The following is a 20,558-nucleotide window of genomic DNA, read 5'->3' as shown; positions in this document are numbered from 1 at the left end:
TTATTTTAGGTGTGTAAATGTAACATTTGAATTCCTTAAACTAAATTAAAGTCTTTCTGGTCCCTTGTATTACAAATAGGTTTCTGGTACCTTTTATCAAGAACATGTTTAAAGTGATAGACCAAAACAAAACAGACTGTCAAAAAGTGACCAAGTATAGCTTTATTTCTAAACCACATAGAAAAAAAAATGAAGCTCTAGTGTTTGAAGCCAAAAAGGGACTTTTCAATAAAAGAACTGCATTGAATCTTAGATAATTTTTATCCTACTCCTGACCAAATCCTTGTGTGTTGCAAATGGCAAAGTCCATATTCGACTTAAAACTGGCATAGTCCTTGTGCAAGGGGAGACGCAAGCAGTTCACGCACGTGTTAGTTGGAAACTTCTCTCTCACTGAAGCAAACAAAGGTAAGGCATCTACAGCGTGTAAGAACTCAATGGATGGCTGTGGCTTTAATCCAATGGCAGGCAGAACACTACATCCAGTTGCAAACATAAGGATTTTGTCCAGTGAGCAGATAGAGCTACCTTCTGAAAAAATAAGAGAAAAATGTGAAAAGGCTGAGTACTAAGAAATGTAGGAGTTTTATGTATGTGTGTGTTAATGGTCTATGCCATTTTATATGTGTACTAACTGTTCCAATTACCCAAGAAACCACAAATACCAATCGATCCCATTACTTGCCTTCTGCGTCCAGTAGGGATGGGCATTTAAAGCAAAAATAATATTCGAAGATCGATGAGAACTATTCGAAAATTATTCGAAATACGCACCCCTCCCCCACATGGACGCATTTACAGTATTACACACACACAAACGGAGAGAGAGAGAGAACATTTACGCTTCAAATCAGTATGACGGCACACTGCTTTATGTATTATGGAATATGTAATCTTACGTTAAGCAATACATTAAAATAACTTGCTGAAACAAATATATTAACAACCGAATGACGGCACTTATTAACAGTACGTCGATCAGCATCAACCGCTCATAATGCTAGGACATTTCCTTGTAAAATATGAGCATGCACATTTATACCAACTAAAAAACAGCAGTGTGATTAATCAGGAAAATATATTAAAGCCATAAAGATTTTAGACAAGACTTAAAAGGCGTTAAAACATATTAACCGAATGACGGCATTTATTAACAGTTCGGAGCGATTTCATGCATTAATAGTTCATAAGGCTTCAGTTTCAATTGTCATGAAAAGTTTCTGCAGTCTGGCAGTGATCGTTTTTCTAGACTAACAGTAAACTCGGGCTGAACAAACTCCATTAGATTTTTAAAACCCTCCTCCGACAAAGCCGATCGGAAGCATATCCTTAGCGATCATCTTGCTAGTTAGAGCCGTTATTTGCTCCGCCCGTTTGGGATCCAAATTGGTTGGTCTGACCATAAACTAGCAACTGATTGCTGACCTGTGGATGGACCTGCTGGGTGCTTCGCCCTGAAATGATTGTGCACCGTAGTTGTTGATCCATGATAAGCCAGCTTTGCATTGCACAGTTTGCACTGCACTTTATTCTCATTCATTTTATTAAAGGACAGAACACACACAGAACACATTTTTGATATCAATTTACCGTTTCCGTTATGCCACGCGGGTCTACAGTGTGCGTAACTTCGTTACCAATTCTTGTGGGAAAATGTTTTGCTCTACTGTCTCTTGGTTGACAGCCTTTAGGTTTTAGGTGCGTTGTTATTGGCAGCGCCACCCTTTGGTTACATGAACGCATTACACGTGAAAACACGGCGAGTTTTTTAAGATCGCACACACTATTCGAAATTCGATAATTAAATATACTATTCGAATATTCTAAATTCGTGACTCATCCCTAGCGTCCAGAAGATAGTCCCTCCAAAAGGCTACTGTAAGGTTTTCTTGTGCCCGCCTGTTACTTCCAATGGAGTAACGAATTCGAACGAACGAGTAACGAAGCCGTAAGTGGCTTTTGAGGGCTGCAAAAAAGGGGTCTGAAGGCATCTTTATGTTTAACAAATACATCCAACAATCCTAGAGTCTTCAGGCCCTCCTGTAATCTTCAAGAAAAATGATAAAAATGGGATGCTGGAGTTAGTTGTAAAATCACAAACTAATCCTAGACAGGGTTATCACAACATGGAGCAGAGGACACACCCAAACACCTGACTCAACAAATTTACTCTTTTAACCTTTTTACAAGGTTACATTTTCACATTGTACTTTACATCATGTCATCACAATCACCCTGAATGTAAAAAACAAAAATAATTTGAGCTGGATTTTCAACAGACAGGATCACTTATTAAAAAAGGAAAAAAAAGATAACAAGTTTGAAATGGCATAAAACCCACACCATTGTTAATCCTTAAAAGTAGAGGTGCTCCGATTGATCGGTCGCCGATCATAATCGGCCGATAATCACTTTGGGAAGTATGATCGGCGGTCTCTAAAAGGCCGATCCAGAAAAGCCGATCAGATGACGCAAAATTGACGAGACATTTAGTTTACGCGATATGAAAATGGCTTCACCGGTCAGGCAATTCTACAAGGTGTGTGAAATTGACAATGCTTTATCAATCTGATACGTGTGTACTATGTGAATTCCACGATGCGGGAAGCACCCAAAACATTTTTACACCAACAACCTCTTTAGACGTTTGAGGGTTAGTCACGTAAAGGAGTGCGAGTAGTTTTCAAAGTTAGCCTCACGCACAGTGAGCGGGCAGTTCAGCAGCTCGAGCGCCACTCGGCTGCAGAGATCGCGTCAACCGAAGATTCATTTGTTCTACCAGTGATAGAAATATCTGATGGCAATCGTCATTTTGACGCACTACAATAAAGGCGATTTGTAATTCCCCTTTTTATCATTTCGTGTCATTGGAACGTGATCGTGAAGAACGTGATTGTGAGCGGAAGGAGGTAGACTATCGCGAAGGGACGTGTGTTTCTATTCATGATCTTACTCTCAAATGTTTATTCAGTTTTGCTAAACGCGCATGTGGTCAACAGAGACTCGAGATGCATATGCATCCATCACTCCCACGATACACACAGGCGCGATGTGGTGCCGTCTTTACAGAGTTTTTACTTCATAAAATAGCGTCTTTTTGTATTAATAATAGCATTCAGGGAGTGGAAAAATATCTCTAACTGCCTTTTCTCTGTTCAGTGAAGCAGCACATATATGTGAAGCCGGACAACAAAAGAAGTCTTATGGGTACATTTTTGGAAAATAAGATTTTTACATAATTTATACATAAAGCTGAATAATTAAGCTTTCTATTGATGTATAAGTTGTCATGATATGATCATATCTGGCGGAGATATAGGCCTACCCGTTTACAACTCTGGAATCTGAGGGTGCAAAATATTCAAAATATTGAGAAAATTGCCTGTGAAGTTGTTAATAAAAGGCCCTGTTAATGGCCATCCACTCACAAAAAGTTTTGATATATTTAGTATATTGAATTTACAAAATATCTTCATGGAACATGAGAAAATTCGATCATTTTGACCCATACAATGTATTTTTGACTATAACTAAAAATAATCCTGTGCTCCTTAAGGTTTCGTGATCCAGGGTCACATATGACCAAACCACAGCTTTCTTGTGAGTACAAAACACCTTTTACAGGCACCTGTCATTGTTATTGTATGGACATAAGAACATAAACATTTGCTTGTAATTAGATTATTATTTTATGTCCGACAACAGAAACATTGAAAATAAATGAAAAGTCTAAGTCTAGCGCAACCTCTCCTCAGCTGTCAGTAACAGAGACATTTTTTAAAGAATCAACCCTACTGCAAGGACAGTAAGAAGCATAAAGAAATATCATATTATCATATAAAATAATGTAATAAATTTGCTTTGATCATGGCCACTTTATACTGTGGAAGACAAAGGGTGTCTGGGACTCATGTCGCATGCTGCTATGTTTTATGAAAATATGTGGTAACACTTTCCTTGAAGCATGTATGTTTAACTTATTGTGAAAGTAGTTTTCAAGCAGTGTAATGCACATTTTAATGCATTGTAATATCTAATAGATAGTTGTTATTACAGTTAATACATTACAACACTAAGCAATTCATTGTAACACGACACATTTTAAATTGGTTATAATTATTTACAACTACATATAATGCATTACAACACACATTATGAATATTAATAATGCATTTTACCCTTTAATAATTCTTTATAATGCATTATACATAAATGCTTCAAGAAAAGTGTTATCAAATATGTTACTTACTAATATTCATTAGTTAATTCATGACACATTCTCTTTTGGTACTGAGAAAGCTTCAAATAGCTCCTATAATCGGTGATCGGTATCGGCCGATACAGCTTTCAGTGATCGAGGATCGGTGATCGGCTCAAAAAACCCTGATCGGAGCACCCCTACTTAAAAGTAAAATATTATGGCATTCAGAGATATGCCTTACTATCCAAATATGTCAACAATATTACGAAATTATCATCATTATTAATGAGGTTAATGGTCTAAGATTTAAGAATTAAGTATAAAAGTATTCTTGAGAACCAAGTAATCATACATCATACTTACCGTTCAATTGGACCTTGGAGTCTGTTCACAACTTGGAACAAGAGGATGTCTTGCTAAAGCAGATCTTTGTCTTGAAGGCACTTTACAGCTTGAAGGCAGCCTGCATTTGCTAGGTATTCACTCATACCCTCTGTTGCCTGATAAAACTCCTCCATGGATGCAGCATGTGAAATCTGCGGAATTATAAGCATTTTTAAACCCGTTAGGTATATTGTGAAATGAAAGTCAAACCATGTTTGAATACGACAATGTACAGTTATTTCATTTAGAAAAATTACGTTGTGAATTTAGCTGTCAAGTCAAAGTCAGTCACATATTCGATGGTGGGTGACACATTGCCATTGGTGATGCACTCAAATAAGGTGGTTGAAAAAAATCCTGAAGATGGTCCCCCATGAACCATGCTGGAAGCAATTGCTTTTCCAATTAAGTAGTATCGTTGTGAAGGATGACGCACCAGATTCAGTATCAGTCAAAACTGTCTTAAACATTCTTCCACTCAAACTGAAAATCCTAGTTATATGGTGACTTGCCTACTGAGTCAAGAGCAAGGTTTTTCCGTCCATCTGGGCCTGCAAACATTGAAGATTTCTCAATCTCCTCTGTAAGCAAGGTGAGGAACTCTGTCCTTGGGAGTCCCAAGTCAACAGCTTCCTCAAAATTTCCAAATTCATCAGAGAATTTTACAGAAATACTCTTGAAGGGATTGTAGGACTTCCGACTAAACGCTCTGAGTGCACCATCCAGCACATTTTTTCTATTTATATTAATTCAGCAACTTGAATTTTAGTTTAGTTCTTTCCCAAGTTCCAAAAGTATATTATCTTTAGAACAAGTTCCTAACAATGCCATAAGGTATACAAAAAAATGTAAGCGCACACAAATTAGTTTAAAGCAATGATTTCAAGCACAGTATAAGCTACTTACACAACTTCAGAAGCAACTAGGTGTTCATCTAGCTCTAGAATCTCATTGTCTGGCATCATCTCAATCTCAATGTAATAAATCTCAATAAAATGGAAGGAAGGAGGCGGGAACCGGCAAACAGTTAAACAGTTAATAAAGTAATATAACAGCCGGCGGCCCCTCACGGACGACCGCCGGCGAACAAAACATAATATAAATACAATCATAACATAAGTTCGGGCCCGGTCCTCTCTCCTCGACGGTCCGGTCGCTCGTTCATTTTATATGCTCCCATCTCCTACGTGATTCGAGGCCGGTGTGCGCACAGCTGGCGCTAATTCACAATTACTCACCGGACTCGAACCACGGTCTCGCCCCGCCTACTCTACTACATACCCCCATCACCCCTCACAGGCCGGGGGGTACCCCCGCGACTGTGCAAGCTCCCTCCCCCTCCCTCGGGGGGGGTGGGGGGTATGCAGCGACGAGACGAGACAACGGAGACGGGAGCCCTCGGAGCGACCGGAAAGAGAGAGGGGAGAGAGGAAAAAAAAAAAATCCGGTTCCCCGACATGCTGCCGCTCGTTCCTCAACCAGCCGGAGTACTCTCCTTCGCGGACGCCCTTCGTCCGCGCTGCCCGAACTCTCCGGCACCGCGAGGCCACTCGGCGGCGAGGACTCTCCGACAGCATGTCTCTCCTTCCTCCCGGGTTTCGGCACCAATGTAATAAATCTCAATAAAATGGAAGGAAGGAGGCGGGAACCGGCAAACATTTAAACATTTAATAAAGTAATATAACAGCCGGCGGCCCCTCACGGACGACCGCCGGCGAACAAAACATAATATAAATACAAACATAACATAAGTTCGGGCCCGGTCCTCTCTCCTCGACGGTCCGGTCGCTCGTTCATTTTATATGCTCCCATCTCCTACGTGATTCGAGGCCGGTGTGCGCACAGCTGGCGCTAATTCACAATTACTCACCGGACTCGAACCACGGACTCGCCCCGCCTACTCTACTACACTCATTGTCTGGCATTATGTCAATGAAGTTGGAGTATGTTGCTGATCCAGGATCTACTACTTGTAAGTCACCTACAACCTGAATGTGATCGAAGTACATATCTTCCAGAGAAGGTACTTCAAGGTCATCATTAACTTCAGATTGATCTGATGTTCGCAAAACAACTAGATTTTGCTGTTGAAAAATGTCCTTTGAGAAAATAACACAAAACAAGCATAAATTATTACAAGTAAAAATCTGTCATGTATCCAATTTTGTTAATACGTTATATGTCAAACAATGGTAATGTAATTGGACCCTTAAATTATGTGTGACTTTAGAACATTCTGTAATAGTTAGAAATACTTATGGGAATGTATTTACCTGCACATCCTGCATGTCCATCCTTCGAACATGAATGTTCATGGGGAAAGTAAAGTAGTGATCAAGAAGAGTTCCATAAACTGTGTTCATAATATATACAGAGGATGTAGCTGCCCTAATGTAAAAATATTCACTGGTAAAAGGATGTGAGCCAATGTAGTCAAACACAACCTGAAAAACAGAAAATAATTTTACTGACCACACAGTCCAATTGTATTTGCCTGGAAGTTGGAGGTAAGTTTTGGTAGTTTGGTAATTTTAGCAGATATTCACATTTAGTTATTCGGTTTGGTTGCACTGTTTGTTCTGAAGTCAAAATGTTGCTAGCAGGTTGCAAGCTCTCTGTGATGTAACTTCAAATCAATTTCAATACATAGCTAAAAGCACTTAAAAATCTTAAAATTGTTTCCACGATTTGACTGATAGGTGGCGCTGTTGCATGAACACAAAACCAATACAAGCCAAAGGGGACCAACAGTTTTCTGTTTGCCAACATTCTTCAAAATATCTTACTATGTGTTCTGTAGTAGAACATAATAAAGGTACGAAATGACAAGAAGGTGAGTTCATCGTGACAGAATTTTCATTTTTAAGGTGAACTATACCTTTTGCATTTTGTTTAATTATAGGGCTATGCCCATAAATCCAAAAAAACTCTTCATATAGTAAATCAGCTAAGGGTGCATGTTGGCTATGGTAGTTTCGTCAAAAACAGAGTGCGGTTGAACAAAAATTCATGTGAAACTGTTAGTGGGGCTAGAGGGACTTGTTTAGAGCCTTCAAATTTGCCAATGTAACATTTTAGACTGTTCTATGTTCAAAATTGCATAGCATTTTATCATACAGTTATATGGGCTGCCATAGACACAACGGTAGAAGAAGAAAACTACCAGTTTGCTGTTAAGGGTCAAGCCTTCTTTTACCTGTATTTGTTCTGATGTTAGGAACTTTCGAATTTCTACTTTCCCATCGGGAAAAATATATGACACTATCTGTGAAAACCAGGCTGAAGTCTCAAAATGTCATTATGCGATAACAAGCATCAGTTTTATTGGAAGCATTAATTCCACTATGATTTTAATATTTTACACACTATTACTCAGTTAATATAAAATATATCAAGATAACAGTTTCAAATTCATGTAATCAACTGAATAATTCTTAAGAATAAAATCACCTCTAAATCACTTGCTGTTACAGGAAGCATCTCCTGTAGACTGCTTGCAGGATCTGTTGCAGCAATGTTTGGAGGTTAACTCTGAGGCACGTTGCTTGTTTGTAATTGCATTACCATGTTTTGTTACAATATTTCAGAAAACATGGGTAACATAATTGCAGTGCAAAGAACAAGTGTTACAACAATGCATATCAAAGACAGTTAAGTCCTACATGTAGAGCTCAATTTGGAGATAATTGCTCTAGCAATACAAAAGTTTTTGGTGCAAACCCAGGGAACATACATACTGATAAAAGACGATTATAGACTAAATGCACAGTAAGCTGCTTTAGACAAAAGTGTCTGCTAAATACAATACTGTAAATGCAAAGTTACCATAGCAATAAACAACATCACATTAGAATCTCAATTCATTTAATCAAATGAATAATTCTTAAGAATAAAATCACCTCTTAATCACTTGCTGTTAGAGGAAGCATCTCCTGTATACTGCTTGCAGGATCTGTTGCAGTAATGTTGGGAGGTTGACTCTTAGGCACGTTGCTTGTCTGTTGCATCACCATGTTTTGTTACAATATTTCAGAAAACATGGATAAAATCATAAAATCAGTAGTTACCAAAGCAATAAACATTATGTTCTGTAGCTGGCTCACTTAAGCACGAGGAAGAACATAAAGCCTGCTTTTCCCGACAACCTTTTTTTAGATCTCTCAGAGTGTGCTTGGACCTTCTTGATTTTTTTACCATTGTCAACTTTAGCCAACTCAAAGCCCACAACATTCAAACTAATCGTAGGGAAGCTCTGACATACAAAATGGTCTAGGGGCCCTATCTTGCACCCAGCGCAATTGACTTTGTACACCGACGCAAGTGTCATTCCTATTTTGCACCCGCGCAAAGCGCGCTTTTCCCTCCACAGAAGCACGTCGCTAAACTAGTGAATGAACTTGCGCTCCCTGGGCGGTTCAGCGCATAAAAGAAGGCGTGTTCCGGCGCAAACAATCCCTGGTGCTATTTTGCTGTTCCATTAAACAATTGCGCCACTGACCAGAAAAAAACCTAGTCCAAAGTCAGTTGCGCGTTGTTCATTATGCTATTTTAAGGGCGCATGCTTGACCATAATGTATAGCGTGCACAACGCGCATACACTTTGCTCATTTAATCTACACAGATGCAACAGTTATTTTTGCAAATCATAAAATGTTACACTAAAAACATATTAACACATGAGATGACGGAAATCATTGTGGTGTGCCACGAAGATGTGAAAAAATAGGCATAAATCTAGCTTACAAATTATTCAGGCTAATTGTAGTAATCAAGGATCAGACCTGTTTGCCCAATAGTGGCAAGACATATATGTATATAAGGACATCTGACAAATTGGTTTGTCTGTCAAGAACCAGGAAAAAAAATCGACTGAAAGACTGAAAAAAAAAGACTGTGAAATCACCTTTACCATAATGTAAGTACATTAAAAACCTTAGTCTTCAACTTACCAGTTAAGTTTAGTTTTGCGCCTGGTAAATACGCCATAATAATAGCAATCCATAATGGAACTTGCGCACCTGCTTTTAAAGGGAATGTTGGATGACGCTCTGATTGGTTTATTTCACGTTACGCCCAAACCACACCTATGAATAATGAAGCTACTTCAGACCAACCCATTTTAGATTTGCGCCGAGACCCGCCCACAAAGTTACTTGCGCCTCGCGCTTTGACACTTGCGTTTCAGATCGTTAAAATAGGGCCCTAGATCTGCCAGGCTCCAGTTTAAGTCTATAGTTGACAGCATGCCATCTGCTACCTCTTTTGCTGGAACTCCTTGAAAAATATATTGTAAATAAAAAAACTTTATAGAGAACAAATCTCTTAAAAACCTAAAGTGTAAGCACTGACTTATAATGTTTTAAATTATGTGTTGTAAACATTATTTTAAATAATTTTACAATACAATAAATTACTCCATTGTTTAGGAGTACATGACAAACCTAATCCATTATTCATGATCGCATTCCGGTCAAACAAGGATGGAAGGCTCTGAATGTCTGGTCCTGTGAGAAGAAAAAGGCCCACTTGCCAGGATGAACGTCCTCTTCTTGTGGATGCGCCTAATCGAAAGTTGTATTGTAAATGTTGTTGTTCAGAATCATTCTCCTGTTCTTATCAATACATCAACTTATTTTTCTTGGTTTTGTTTAAAGAAAAGGACATATATCATATCATATCCTCATAGTCTCCACTGAGAGTAAGTGGTTGCATTAAGAGAAGGGCTCAAAATTGACCTTGCAAGTTGGACACTGCCCAAATTTTGCCGTTTTGTCGCCTGCAAATGTCAGCAATGGAAGAGAACGTTCACAAAAACTTTTATGTTTTTATCGCATTCGATCCCTTCCAAATCGTACCCATTGATTTATATAAATGACTGGATTGCGCATAGATCGTAAACCAACGGAAAGGCAACGGTGTTTGGGCCGCCATGTTGGTATGCCCAAAAACCTCTGCTTTTTCTATGTGGTTTGGCCATTCGTCCACACGAACGCAGTACCCGGTCACTGAAACCGAACTTTGGGTGAAGATTTTTAGGAACTCCTGTTTTAGTGTTGTCGTGTAGAAGGTGAAGCAAAGATTTGGGGTATGATGTTGGTATGCGTGCAGCTATATCCCTTGTTTGATGTCAGATTCCAGGCTTCGGATTAGCCAACACGGCTTTATGGTTTGAAGTTATATCTCCACCTGGTGGTTTGGCATGCTTTTGACAGCGCATAATAGCGTGTTTTTGCGTTTTAGTGTGGATGCGGTCGAGAGGCAGTTTTTACAATGGATGTCAATGGAAGCGAAACTTCACTACACCCAATAATACGCTTTTGTGTGGAAACAGTTGTTCATTTAAGGAATCGACTGCCTGTCCATTAATGTTCAACATGTTTCACACCAAACAATACTTTGGTTGGGAATGATATGTTGACTTTCCTATGATAAAAAAATATTTCTTAAGAGAATGCAGTGTAGCAAATGTTGCGACAGACAGGACTCAATTACGGCATCATCATATATTTGATATATTGGACGATGGCGTTCAGGTTTCAGCAGTTATGAGAAAACTGGACTGTAATAACTAAAACTGCATGTACAGTTGAAAGAAAAAGTATGTGAACCCTTTGGGCTTACTTGGATTTCTTCATAAATTGGTCATAAAATGTGTTCTGATCTTCATCTAAGTCACAACAATAGAGAAACACAGTCTGCTTAAACTAATACCGCACAAACATTATACGTTTTCATGTTTTTATGGAAGACAACATGTAAACATTCATAGTGCAGGGTGGAAAAAGTATGTGAACCTTTGGGTTTAATAACTGGTTGACCCTCCTTTGGCAGCAATAACCTCAACCAAACGTTTCCTATAGTTGCAGATCAGACCTGCACAACGGTCAGGAGACATTTTGGACCATTCCTCTTTACAAAAGTGTTTCAGTTCTGCAATATTCTTGGGACGTCTGTGTGAATCGCTCTCTTGAGGTCATGCCACAGCATCTCAATCGGGTTGAGGTCAGAACTCTGACTGGGCAACTCCAGAAGGCGTATTTTCTTCTGTTGAAGCCATTCTGTTGTTGATTTACTTCTATGCTTTGGGTCGTTGTCCTGTTGCATCGTCCATCCTCTGTTAAGCTTCAGTTGGCGGACAGATGGTCTTAAGTTTTCCTGCAAAATGTCTTGATAAACTTTGGAATTCATTTTTCCATCGATGACAGTAATCCGTCCAGGGCCTGAGGCAGCAAAGCAGCCCCAAACCATGATGCCCCCTCCACCATATTTCACAGTTGGGATGAGGTTTTCATGTTGGTGTGCTGTGCCTTTTGTTCTCCACACATAGCGTTGTGTGTTCTTTCCAAACAACTCAATTTTGGTTTCATCTGTCCACAGAATGTTTTGCCAGTAGTGCTGTGGAACATCCAGGTGCTCTTTTGCAAACTTCAAACGTGCTGCAATGTTTTTTTTGGACAGCAGTGGCTTCCTCCGTGGTGTCCTCCCATGAAGTCCATTCTTGTTTAATGTTTTCCTTATTGTAGTTTTGTCAACAAAAATGTTAGCATGTGCCAGAGATTTCTATAAGTGTTTAGCTGACACTCTAGGATTCTTCTTCACCTCATTGAGCATTCTGTGCTGTGCTCTTGCAGTCATCTTTACAGGACGACCACGCCTAGGGAGTGCTGAACTTTCTCCATTTGTAGACAATCTGTCTTACCATGGACACATGGACATCAAGGCTTTTAGATATACTTTTGTAGCCCTTTCCAGCTTTATGTAAGTCAACAATTCTTGATCGTAGGTCTTCTGAGAGCTCTTTTGTGCGAGGCATGGTTCACATCAGACAACGCTTCTTCAGAACAGCAAACTCAAAACTGGTGTGTGTTTTTTATTGGACAGGCCAGCTTTAATCAACACATCCAATCTCATCACATTGATTGGACCCCAGGTTGGCTGACTCCTGGCTCCAATTAGCTCTTGGAGAAGTCATTAACCTAGGGTTTCACATACTTTTTCTACCCTGTACTATGAATGTTTACATGTTGTGTTCAATAAAAACATGAAAACGTATAATGTTTGTGCGGTATTAGTTTAAGCAGACTGTGTTTCTCTATTGTTGTGACTTAGATGAAGATCAGAACACATTTTATGACCAATTTATGAAGAAATCCAAGTATGCCCAAAGGGTTCAGTTTCTTTCAACTGTATGCATATAACGCTGATGCAGTTTTATGAAAAAAAAAGGACATGAGGAATGTAAAATATTATATTGTATATTTGTTGTATATTTTTATAAAAATTAAATGTTTCAGCAAATACATTTGAAATGTAATGACTTAACTGTTGCGTTGATCATGACAATGCAATTTAATGTAAAATAAACAAATAAATAAATATAAAGGTACGTTACGTAGTATATTTTAAATGATAGCGATATCAGGATAACCAATAAAAAAAAAATGCAATATTTAAATACAGTATATGTACTGTATATAAGAGTATCCCTGCACAGTTACACACATCATCCGTAATTTAAGTGCACATTAAATACATTTTCAATGTGAATACACTACTATTTTTAACAAAATGGCGTAGAATGTTGCATGTGTGCTCGATTTGGGACGCACCTTGTGCCTATGAATCATACGTTTTGTAAACGGCCCTTGTGCAAGACGTCCCGTCTGAGGCTGGGACTATCTTCTCATGAGACTTGGCCTTGGTTTTGGCGCCAAGTGTGACAAAATTTCTAATCCGCATATGCGCTTCTTCAAGTTGCCGCAAGACGTGTAACGCACTTAGTTCAGATGTAATATCTAGATTTACTAACATTAAAAGTATTAACATTAAAGAGTTCCCAGCATATGGTTTTTTAGGCCCTACTTTGGTTTATGGAGTGTCCAACAACAAGTTTATGTACATACAATGTGTTTAAACACTATAATGTCCTTATAATAGGCAGTTATTCGTACCTTACTTCTTGACTGACTCTCAAATGATTCGTTCCGCGATTCATCCGTCAAGGCCCCGCCTACCCGCTAACCTTGTGTCATGTGATTGGTCAGATGGTGTAGTCTGTTGTTATTGGTCAAATGCGTTCATCATTAGTCGCAAATGGAACCCCACTACCATCTTTACAGGATTACGGTTTACATGTGGTTGGATGTCATGTATATTATATGTGTAGCTAGAGATGACGGCGATTTTACGTACCAATTTGAGCCCGAGTCTGATGAGGAAGAAGACGCCAATCCACAACAAACTCCACGACGACTGGAAGAGGATGTTTGTCAGTGGCAAGTGACAACTCTTGTCATAAAAACTCCCAGTGTGACAACATGCATGTTGTGCTTTTGCTCATCAATAAATTAAAATATATATTTTTTCTTAAAATACTGTTAATACATTAGTAATACTATTATTTTGTCTTAACTGTGCGTTGTCATGGTACATAGAGCATTTTAGAAAGTCGACGTTATGAAAAATTATTGTAGTATCACCCAAATATATTTATATAGGTGCATGTGCGGCAAATGTGTCATAATGCAAACGTAATAGCAAGATAAGCAAACTGTAACACCCCAGAAATAACGGTACATGCTAATGTTAGCGTTATATGCATTAGCTAAACACAGACATAAGGTACGAATTTTTTTCTTGAAGTTAAGACAGAAATGAATAGTCCGCTTACAGGTTGTGATACGGTGGAGCTAACAGGTCCAAATAGAGTTGGTATAGTCCCCTCTTTCAAGGATCGTCGTTTCACATATCCTGCAGTGAACGCGCCAAGATTATTAAACCAATCTTCGGTGAAATGACGCGCGCACAGTTAAACCCTGGGGTTATACTCCTCTGGTATCGTTTTACAAATGAATTGTAACCATTTTTCCCTCAGACGTACTTCCTTTGGTAGTTGAAATAAGACGGACTTAGTGTCACACCGTAGAAGACAGGCTCTAGACATAATACATACGCATCACCGAGCGACAGTGTTTGGGGGAGGAGAAATTAATATTAATATTAATCCTCAGAGGATTTAGGCTGCATTATATAGATCAACCGGAACCAGGAACACATCCAACAACAAATGATGTACTTGTTGCATCAAAGAGTGCAGAACAGTACTCTACTCTCAACCAGTCTTGTCTTTTTGTTCCAAGGTTACCGCAGGATGCAGTTCATGCCCAGACCTGATGGCAGAGCTGAGAATGGGAAGCGATGACCTGACAAGAGCTGAGATAATAGAGCTGGATAAAGGACGCGGCAACTTGACTTCAAATGCTATTAGATTGTTAATGATAATCTTAAATCTATAATTTACCTTATTCGTATTTTTTATTTTTTTTGCCTTGTTGTGCAAGCACTGTTGAGCTTGTGCAGAGGCAGCAGCTTTTGCCTGAGGGGAACTGGAATGTTTGGTTGGGCCTGGGTTCTCCTGAGTTTTTTTTTTCTCGATTGGAGTTTTGGGTTCCTCGCCACCGTTTGCATATTGTTTTGCACTATTTGCCTGGCCGGGGTGCTGCTTTAGAATTCAGAAGTTAAACATAATTAATATTACATATACAAATGTATAGTCCATTTAATATTTGTCCTGTGTTTCTCTCTCCCTTATCTCAAATGTGTGCTTTCACTGCGCGTGTGTGCGAGTGTGTTTGCGTGTGTGCGAGTGTGTTTGTGTGTGTGCGTCTATGTCAATGTGTGTAAGAATGTATGCATATTGTGTGTGTGGAGCATTTGTATGTCTGTCTTTTGTTGTTTTCACCTTTTTCTTGTTTTTAAAGGTATATGCCTTTAGTTATTTTTCTTGTATTCAAAGTGTCTTATGTACAGCTGCTTTGTTACAATGAAAATGAAATAAGTTTCCGCGTCAGTCTCAGCAAAACGTAGGCAGGGACTATGTATAGTGACCTAGATATGCGGGTGAACTATTCCACAGCTCGTTTGTGTGATTCAGAGTCGACTCCCATTTTTACAAGCAAATAACTTCGTTATTTATTCCCCTTCGGACTTACAACTTGGCAGACAGCTTACTTTCAAACACGGCAACAGAACAGACTGCATGAAATATCATTTTCATGATCTCATGCTACCTACTATTTAAGAAATTCCATCCATCCATCTTCTTCCACTTCATCCTGGGCCTGGTCGCGGCAGGCAACAGTCTAAGCAGGGATGCCCAGGCTTCCCTCTCCATAGACACTTCCTCCGGCTCTTCCGAGGGGACACTAAGGCGTTCCCAGGCCAGCCGGGAGACATAGTCCCTCCAGCGTGTCCTTGGTCTTCCCCGGGGTCTCCTACTGGTGGGACATGCCCGGAACACCTTCCCGGGAAGGCGTCCAGGGGGCATCCGGAAAAGATGCCCGAGCCACCTCAGCTGGCCCCTCTCGATGTGGAGGAGCAGCGGCTCTACTCTGAGCTCCTGCCGAGTGACCGCGCTTCTCACCCTATCTCTAAGAGATCGCCCAGCCACCCTGCGGAGAAAGCTCATTTCGGCCGCCTGTATCCGGGATCTTGTTCTTTCGGTCATGACCCACAGCTCATGATCATAGGTGAGAGTAGGAAGGTAGATTGACCGGTAAATCGTGAGCTTCGCCTTGCGGCTCAGCTCCTTCTTCACAACGACAGACCGGTACAGCGACCGTATTACTGCAGAAGCTGCACCAACCCATCTGTCAATCTCCCGGTCCATCCTTCCCTCACTCGTGAACAAGACCCCCAAATACTTGAACTCCTCCACGCAGGAACTCTCAGCCAACCTGAAGTGAGCAAGCCACGGTTTTCCGACTGAGAACCATGGCCTCAGATTTGGAGGTGCTGATTCTCATTCCAGCCGCTTCACACTCGGCTGCAAACCGTCCCAGTACATGCTGAAGGTCCTGGTCTGATGGGGCCAGCACAACAACATCATCATCCGCAAAGAGCAGAGATGAAATCGTGTGGTCCCCAAACCCGATGCCCTCCGGCCCCTGGCTGCGCCTAGAAGTTCTGTCCATAAAAATTTTGAACAGAACCGGTGACAAAGGGCAGCCCTGCCGGTGTCCAACATGCACCGGGAACAAGTCTGACTTACTGCCGGCAATGCGAACCAAGCTCCTGTTCCGGTGGTACAGGAACCGGATAGCCCTTAGCAAAGGGTCCCGAATCCCTTACTCCCAGAGCACCCTCCACAAGATGCCGGGAGGGACACAGTCGAATGCCTTCTCCAAATCCACAAAACACATGTGGATTGGTTGGGCAAACTCCCATGCACCCTCCAGCCGCCTGGAGAGGGTATAGAGCTGGTCCAGTGTTCCACGACCGGGACGAAAACCACACTGTTCATCCTGAATCCGAGGTTCTACCATCGGCCGGATTCTCCTCTCCAGTACCCTGGCATAGACTTTCCCGGGAAGGCTGAGAAGTGTGATCCCCGATAGTTGGAGCACACCCTCCGGTCCCCCTTCTTAAACAGAGAGACCACCACCCCGGTCTGCCAGTCCAAGGGCACTGTCCCCGACCCCCACGCGATGCTGCAGAGAAGTGTCAGCCAAGACAGCCCCACAACATCCAGAGACTTGAGGTACTCAGGGTGGATCTGGTCCACCCCCGGTGCCCTGCCACCGAGGAGTTTCTTGACTACCTCGGTAACTTCGGCCCGGGTGATGGGGGAGTTCGCCTCCGAGCCCTCAGCCTCAGCTTCCTCAATGGAAGACGTGACGGCGGGATTGAGGAGATCCTCTAAGTATTCCTTCCACCGCCCGACGATATCCCCGGTCGAGGTCAACAGCTGCCCCCCTCAACTGTAAACAGCGTAGGTAGGGCACTGCTTACCCCTCCTGAGGCGCCGGACGGTTTCCCAGAATCTCTTCGAGGCCTACCGATAGTCCTTCTCCATGGCCTCACCGAACTCCTCCCAAGCCCGAGTTTTTGCCTACCCAACCATCCGGGCTGCCGTCCACTTGGCCTGATGGTACCTGTCAGCTGCCTCTGGAGTCCCACAAGCCAGCCAGGCCCGATAAGACTCCTTCTTCAGCTTGACGGCATCCCTTAGTTCCGGTGTCCAACACGGGGTTCGGGGATTGCCGCCTCGATAGGCAACGGAGACCTTACAGCCACAGCTCCGAGTGGCCACGTTGACAATGGAGGTGGAGAACATGGTCCACTCAGACTCAATATCTCCAGACTCCCTCGGGATCTGGTCGAAGCTCTGCCGGAGGTGGAAATTGAAGAACTCTCTGACAGGCGATTCGGCTAAACATTCCCAACAGACCCTGACAGTACGTTTGGGTCTGCCGAGTCTGTCCAGCTTCCTCCCCCGCCATCGGATCCAACTCACCACCAGGTGGTGATCAGTTGACAGCTCCGCCCCTCTCATCACCCGAGTGTCCAAGACATACGGCCGTAGGTCAGATGAAACGACCACAAAGTCGATCATCGACCTCCGGCCAAGGGTGTCCTGGTGCCATGTGCACTGATAGACACCCTTATGCTTGAACATGGTGTCCGTTATGGCCAAGCTGTAACTAGCACAGAAGTCCAATAACAGAACACCACTCAGGTTCAGATCAGGGGGGCCGTTGCTCCCAATCACGCCCCTCCAGGTGTCACTGTCGTTGCCCACATGGGCGTTGAAGTCCCCCAGCAGAACGACGGAGTCCCCAGTCGGGGCGCTTTCCAGCACCCCTCCCAGAGTCTCCAAGAAGGCCGGGTACTCTACAGTGAGAGACCTATTCCCGCTCGAAGGCGCAGGGACGCGACCCTCTCGTTCACCGGGGTAAACTCAAACACATGGCGGCTGAGCTGGGGGGCTATAAGCAAACCAACACCAGCCCACCGCCTCTCACCATGGGCAACTCCAGAGTGGTGAAGAGTCCATCCTCCCTCGAGGAGAGTGGTTCCAGAGCCTAAGCTGTGCGTTGAGGTGATCCCAACTATTTCTAGTCGAAATCTCACACACAATCTCAGGCTCATTCCCCGTCAGAGAGGTGACGTTCCATGTCCCTAGAGCTAGATTCTGCGTCCAGGGATCGGGTTGTCGAGGCCCCGCCTTCGACTGCCACCCGATCCACTTTGCACCGGCCCCTTACGGTCCCTCCTGCAGCTGGTGGGTCCACGGGAGGGTGGCCCCACGCTGCTCCTTCGGGCTGAGCCCGGCCAGACCCCATGGGGGAAGGCCCAACCATGAGGTGCTCAACGAGCCCCAACCCCGGGCCTGGCTCCAGGGTGGGGCCCTGACTGCGCCATACCGGGCGACGTCACGGTCCTCCAATTCCTTGTCATCATAAGGGTTTTTTGAACCGCTCTTAGTCTGCCAAATATGATATATTGTAATCATAAAGTCGCCACTCTCCGTAGGGCGTTCCGAGAGAGCGCAACGGCTGTCTGGTTAGCTTGCCTGGGATAACGTGGCATCTGCCGTGAGCGTTTGCCATGATGATTGATGTACGCCACGGCAGTCGTGCTGCCTGCCCGGACTAGCACAATCTGACCACATTTTTCAGTAACGAGTAATCTAACGCGTTACTTTTTCCAAACCATTAATCAGATTAAAGTTATTTATCCAAGTCACTGTGCGTTACTATTTTTGTCATTTTCCTTAGTAAAAATATATATTTTTTGCTTTCTTCTTGCGTCTCATGGAGTGAAGTCACGTAGCATTATGCGACAAGTCACGTTTTCAGCATGAGGACAATTCACGTGTAATAGCCCCTACCACACAGCGACACAAACGGAAACAAAAATGTAGGGAGGAAAGAGATGTACGTTTCTAGCTGGAAATACAGTCACGAGTTTGTGTCTGCTAGATGTCAATATTAAGGTTCGTTGTACTCTCTGTGCTGGCGACAAAGTGCTATCTAGCTACAAAAACACTATGTCAAATTTGAAGAAACAATTAATTGGAGTCGCAGCACAGCACAGTCCAATTTACAGAGCAAGACGGGCAGTATGTTGTAGAGGAAATGCTGCCCTTAAACACGGTTGACTCGCTCTCGTTTTGTGCGTTTTACACTTGTTTTGTAAAACCACTGCTTGCTGCTCTAATTCTGTGAACAACAGGTTCAATGTTCATAAAACATGTTAAAAATAAAATAATATTTACATTAATAAATAATGTAGATTATAAAAAGTAGGTTTTGCCATTATTAAAGTGTTAACAGTTTTATATGTCAGGTCAAGAAAGACTGATTTGACCGTTAAGTGAAATCAAGAAAATCAGTCTTTTCAAAAAAAATCAATTTTTTTTAATAAAAACATGTTTTTTTCAGGAAATAGTCTTTAAGTTCAACTTAAAATGTCAGAAGATACATTGTTGACATTATTGTTAAAAATACACTCCCAATAAAGTGAGTGTTGGCAAAACCGATTGTCATTTTTATGTTGAGGCAGCGGGGGTGTTGGCGGCAGCTGCTGAATGTAACTAATAAAGTAACATGTAATCTAATTTAATTACTTTTAAAATCCAGTAATCTGTACAGTAACTGAGTTACTTTTTAGAGGTATAATCAGTAATCAGATTTCCCTTTCAAAGTAACTGTGGCAACACTGCTGCTTGCATGTTTAGAGTCTGCAATTCAGTATGGTTGTAAATTTACGCTGTGAATATTTCAAATTGAAACATTTCACACTCCGTTTCATCGTCTAAAAATTAAATAATCAAAATTCACCTTTTAAATTTCATTTAAAAAATTCAACTTGGTTTTAAATAAGTCTATCTAGAGTACCAGTTTATGTTTGTATTTGGCTTGCTATAAATACGCATCCATTGCTTTTTACGTGCATATGATATATTAACATTAAGTCGTTTTTATGCAGCATTTAGCATTTTTATTCAAATTAACTTAAAAAGAGTTCAGTGAGCAATAAAGTGCTATGTCATACAGGAGCAAAACAATATTGGTTAAGATCGTGTGGGTAAATTACTTTAAATAATTTCTGTACCTTGCCAAATACAAACATAAAATTGTGCTATTGATAAGCACCATCTTAAGTCATCAAATAATGGTTTGAGTTTCTG

General features: G+C 41.6%; 1 long non-coding RNA gene across 2 annotated transcripts; it reads right to left on the bottom strand.

Moving 5' to 3' along the window:
* Window positions 1-247: 247 nt before the first annotated feature.
* LOC130425323 (uncharacterized) lies at window positions 248-10,000 on the bottom strand. Of its 2 annotated transcripts, XR_008907059.1 has the most exons (5): window positions 8,485-10,000; window positions 8,036-8,088; window positions 6,859-7,029; window positions 4,565-4,737; window positions 248-531 (listed from the first exon to the last, which is right to left on the bottom strand). It is a non-coding gene; the product is annotated as an uncharacterized LOC130425323 (long non-coding RNA). The 2 variants fall into 2 exon arrangements; XR_008907058.1 differs by having other exon boundaries at window positions 4,565-7,029.
* Between the last annotated feature and the right edge of the window lie 10,558 nt (window positions 10,001-20,558).

Source organism: Triplophysa dalaica, chromosome 6 (assembly GCF_015846415.1).
Source record: "Triplophysa dalaica isolate WHDGS20190420 chromosome 6, ASM1584641v1, whole genome shotgun sequence".
In the NCBI taxonomy this organism is placed as follows: Eukaryota; Metazoa; Chordata; class Actinopteri; order Cypriniformes; family Nemacheilidae; genus Triplophysa; species Triplophysa dalaica.
This window is presented reverse-complemented; position numbering and strand designations above follow the sequence as displayed.